Genomic DNA, 5,857 nt, shown 5'->3' on the forward strand with positions numbered 1-5,857 from the left:
TAGGTACCACATCACAATCAACATAATCAGCATATGTAGATATACTAAAATGCACACGAACAGTACGTGTTACCTTAACCTTGCCGCTGTTGTTGAACCATTGGATGTAGTAAGGATGTGGATGTGTTCTTGTGGTGAGAGAAAGCTTCTCCACCATCTCCATGCTAGCCAAGTTGTTGCAGCTCCCTCCATCTATGATGACGCGCACAGAACGTTCTTTCACAACTCCCTTGGTATGGAACAAATTGTGCCTCTGATTTTGCTCAGCTTATGTGACCTGCACACTCAAAACACGTTGAGCAACTAAACATTCATACCTGTCAGCGTCTTCAGGAGCCATGTATTGCATCTCATGATCAGAATCATCTCCACCATGTTCTTCACGTGTAATAAGAGCCAAAGTCTCCTCATCATAGTCACTAGCAGACTCATATCCACCATCCGCGGTGATGAGGACATCAATACAATTGTTACACCCACAGCCCCTGCTGCTATACATACTGGACCAATTACTAGAGCTCGTGCACGCCAACTAAATTACCAGGTACTTTCGTTTCTTGGTAATGATTCTAATGTTCATGAGAATATGATGCTGCCTAAATTGGATACATTTGTTTTGCTTACAAATGAAGGGCCTAGCTTGGAGAAGGATGAACATTGGAGCAAGAACAAGCATGGAGATGATGGCATGCGCAAGGGGAACAAGAACGGAGTTACAAGTGATGATTTCAGGACTTTGAAGCCACCATAATGGGTGCATGAAGCCTTGGACGAAATATACAAGATGCCACTTCATAAATTTCGTCCCGAGGCTATTTTAGGTGCTGCGTCACCTTATTATTGGGCCAGGCCCATGTAATTTCGAAATACATAAGTATAGGCTATTTTTAGAGTCCGTATGTGTGGGGAAACAAGAGATAGGGTTGATTTCGGACCCCTCCACCAAGGGCCACGAAATTCCCCCCTCTTCCTCCATATATACAGCCCTTAGGGCATCGTTTAGACTTTGGGTTTTGTTTAGATTAAAAGTTCGCCATAGCTGCAACTTCGCATACTTCGTTTGTGTTCAACGACCAGACAAAGGCGTCACAGAATCCCACCTTGATCAATAAAGCTTTCATCTTATATTCGCAATAACCAGATTGCAATCTCAGTTTCTTGCTTGTTCTTCGTTTGCTCGCAGGAAACAGACCCTCGTGGTCAGGTTGATCATGCTCCGGCGTGGTCAATAACCTCTCGGAGTTGGTTTAGCGATTGCTAAGGCGCGATGTCCTCGCACGTTCGTAGTCGGATCGTCAAAGTCGACTGCCACCAAAGCGATATCCATCATCTCATCGAAAGACGGGACACCCTCGCCTCTATCAAGTGGTATCAGATTTCCAGGTTGCTCGGTGAGATTTTACAGTTTTTCGTAGTTTAGATCGAGTCTGTTCTTCATACCTATAGTCCACGAAAAAGCCACAAAAAAAATTAGGGTTAGTTCATCATATCCGAACCAATCTGAGCCTTTGCATAAGCTTTTTAGGGTTTTGCTTTGTTGAATTTGCGGTTGCATCATCATGTCTAGTTGCTGGTCTTAGAGTCTAGCCTTTTAGAGTTTCGAGTTCTGGTCATAAGTTGCCACGCCGCCGCCGCACCATCATCATCGCCCCTACCATCTACCACCACCGCTTATCCGCCACCGCTTCGAATCCGTATCCATATACCACCACCGCTGTCATATACTACCACCGCTGCCATCTACCACCATATATCCACCACCAATCCGAGTTCTTGTCATATTAGGTTTGTTTTCGAGATCCATCTAGATTCCGATTCGTGTTTCCTTACCGGAGTAGGTTTCGGAAAAAAAAAGAGTCGAGTAGCCACGCTCCGTTTAGGCCCAAAATTTTTCGAAAACGCATTTTTCGAAAAAAATTCTGGCTATCCTATTTTTAGGTGTTTCTGAGTGTTTTGAGACAGGTGCCATTATAGGAAGTTTTTTTTGACCCGTTTCCAGTTTTTGGGTCCGGGCAGTCGAAAAAAAAAATTGGTCGAAAAAATATCGTGCCTATCCTGTCAGTTTGAGCTAGGAAGAGTTTTGAGACACTCGCCATTATAGTGATTTTTCGAAAAAAAAAAAGCAGCACAAAAAAAAAGGAAAAACGAGCGGAAAAAAAAATTCAGAGTGTGCTTTTCCCTTGTTTACGTGCCGCGCCGTGATTTTGTTAGTGTTCTAGGCTCGCGTCTCTAGCACAGTCTAGCCTAGGACCAGCACAGTACCGTCGTTGAGCGTTTATTCAACTTTGCATCTCTGAATTGATTATTGCTGACCCTTTTTGCTACCATATTATAAGCCTTCCCAGCTCCACATACATCTACGTCGTGCGTTTGACTCTCCCTGGTAATAGCTCTATCCAAGCTTTGAGAGTTTTTGACTACAACGGTTGCCGATCACCGCCTGCTGCTGGGTAAGAACTGGTAAGAATTTGAGATTTGCTTGACGGATTTGTGACACCCACCACCACCACTTGTTCGTAGTCTGTAGGATCATATTCTTGTGTGTTTCTATTGCTGCTAACCATGCCAGGATCACAAGCCGACGAGATTGACTGGGAGAATTTATCGAACAAGGAGCTTCATGATAAGTTTCAGCAAATGATGACTGAACAGGTGCAAGATGTGCTGAACAATTTTGAAGAGGCCATGGAGAAGATCACTGGCCTTGAGAAGACGTTCGAAACAAAGCTCGATAACAAGTTTAATGAATTGCTCGCGCGTCTTCCACCACCACCACCCGCTGTACCTAACGCACCTCTCCAACGACTACCTCCACGTTGATGAGGACATCAATACAATTGTTACACCCACAGCCCCTGCTGCTATACATACTGGACCAATTACTAGAGCTCGTGCACGCCAACTAAATTACCAGGTACTTTCGTTTCTTGGTAATGATTCTAATGTTCATGAGAATATGATGCTGCCTAAATTGGATACATTTGTTTTGCTTACAAATGAAGGGCCTAGCTTGGAGAAGGATGAACATTGGAGCAAGAACAAGCATGGAGATGATGGCATGCGCAAGGGGAACAAGAACGGAGTTACAAGTGATGATTTCAGGACTTTGAAGCCACCATAATGGGTGCATGAAGCCTTGGACGAAATATACAAGATGCCACTTCATAAATTTCGTCCCGAGGCTATTTTAGGTGCTGCGTCACCTTATTATTGGGCCAGGCCCATGTAATTTCGAAACACATAAGTATAGGCTATTTTTAGAGTCCGTATGTGTGGGGAAACAAGAGATAGGGTTGATTTCGGACTCCTCCACCAAGGGCCACGAAATTCCCCCCTCTTCCTCCATATATACAGCCCTTAGGGCATCGTTTAGACTTTGGGTTTTGTTTAGATTAAAAGTTCGCCATAGCTGCAACTTCGCGTACTTCGTTTGTGTTCAACGACCAGACAAAGGCGTCACAGAACCCCACCTTGATCAATAAAGCTTTCATCTTATATTCGCAATATCCAGATTGCAATCTTAGTTTCTTGCTTGTTCTTCGTTTGCTTGCAGGAAACAGACCCTCGTGGTCAGGTTGATCGTGCTCCGGCGTGGTCAATAACCTCTCGGAGTTGGTTTAGCGATTGCTAAGGCGCGACGTCCTCGCACGTTCGTAGTCGGATCGTCAAAGTCGACTTCCACCAAAGCGAAATCCACCATCTCATCGAAAGACGGGACACCTTTGCCTCTATCACTGCACCACCACCTCAGGTACGAGATGATGTCCATATTCCTAAACTGAAATTGAATATTCCACCATTTGAGGGTAGATATGTTCCTGATATATATCTTACTTGGGAGTTAGAAACTGAACAACGATTTACATGTTTACAATATCCCGAGGAGAGACGGGTTGCTGCTGCTGTTTGTGCTTTCACTAGTTTTGCGTGTGTCTGGTGGTCTGAACGTTGTAGATTATATCCTATTCCAACTACTTGGGTTGCGTTGAAAACTGCTATGCGTACGCGTTGGGTTCCACCATATTATCAACGTGAATTGCTTCAAAAATTGCAGCGTTTAAGACAAGGGAAAAATTCTGTAGAAGAATATTATCAGGAATTACAAACTGGCATGATTAGATGTGGTATTGTTGAGGAGAATGAAGCTATGCTTGCACGTTTTCTGGGTGGATTAAATAGAGAGATTCAGACCATTCTAGACTATAAGGAGTATACTAATATCACTCGTTTATTCCATCTTGCTTGTAAAGCTGAACGTGAAGTGCAGGATCGACAAGCATTGGGGCGAACTAACTTTTCTGCAGGCCGACCTTCATCATGGACACCACGTGCATCTTCTACTTCAACTGCACCAGCACCTCCATCCGGTGCCACCTCCAGCCGTGATACAAGAAAACAGGCACAACCACCATTATCTTCCAAGAGCGCACCTGCGGGTTCTGCACAGCGTTCTTCTTCTTCCATGGCATCAACAGGGCACACAAGTGATATTATTTGTCGTCGTTGTAAGGGAGGAGGTCATTATGCGAGGGAATGCAAATCTCCGCGTGTGATGACTGCTACCGCGGATGGTGGATATGAGTCCGCTAGTGACTATGATGAGGAGACATTGGCTCTTATTACACGTGAAGAACATGGTGGAGATGATTCTGATCATGAGACGCAATACATGGCTCCTGAAGACGCTGACAGGTATGAATGTTTAGTTGCTCAATGTGTTTTGAGTGTGCAGGTCACACAAGCTGAGCAAAATCAGAGGCACAATTTGTTCCATACCAAGGGAATTGTGAAGGAACGTTCTGTGCGCGTCATAATAGACGGAGGGAGCTGCAACAACTTGGCTAGCATGGAGATGGTGGAGAAGCTTTCTCTCACCACAAGACCACATCCACATCCTTACTACATCCAATGGTTCAACAACAGCGGCAAGGTGATAGAGGCGAGGGTGTCCCGATCTTTCGATAAGATGATAACTATCGATTTGGTGGAGACGACTTTGACGATCCGACTACAAACGTTCACGACGTTGCGCCTTAGCAATCGCTAAACCAATCTCCTGAGGTTATTGACCACACCGGAGCACGATTAACCTGACCACGAAGGTCTATTCCTGCAAGCAATCGAAGAACGTGCAAGAATATGATAAAAGCAATCTGAATATTGCGAATATATATGAAGTATTGATAAAGGTGGGGATCCGTAAGCGGTCTTTGTCTGGTCGTTGGACACAAACGAAGTACACGAAGTTGCAATGGCTAACTTTTAACTAAACAAATCCCAAGGAAAAGCTACTAGATGGATCTACTTATATAGGAGCAAGGGGTGGTGGCCAAGGAGGTGGGAGGACGTCCCAAGGCAGCCTAAAACTAAATCTAGGTCGTACAAGGCCAATGGGCCCAAGTGGAGGTGATGTAACACCTTTGGACTTGTAGTTTGACTCGGATTCTGCTGCAGCATCAGATTGTTTCGTCCACAACTCAACGCTCCGGACGAATTTTAAGGTGATTCCAATTGGGTTGGAAAGTGCACGAAATCTAGTTTCCAACAAAAAAATAATCACCCAATTCGGAGTCCGTATGAAAAACTTGTGTGCGTTTTGAGTCAGGTATGTCTGTGCAGTCCGAATCTGAATCCAGAACGTGAGAGACTTGGACTCTATCTTCTCTTGGGCCAAAAGTGACGTGAGTGAACTTTTTGGACAGCAAATAAACATCTCTTTCTTCCTTATCTTCATATGTGGATTGTACAAATGTCCCATACACCTGCAATTAGACAAAACACAAAAGTGTGTGAAGTATTTTTGTTCTGGATAACATAAATAGATTATTGAATAGTTTGCACTAGAAATCACCTGACA

The sequence above is a fragment of the Triticum dicoccoides genome, chromosome 4B, assembly GCF_002162155.2.
Source record: "Triticum dicoccoides isolate Atlit2015 ecotype Zavitan chromosome 4B, WEW_v2.0, whole genome shotgun sequence".
Lineage (NCBI taxonomy): Eukaryota > Viridiplantae > Streptophyta > Magnoliopsida > Poales > Poaceae > Triticum > Triticum dicoccoides.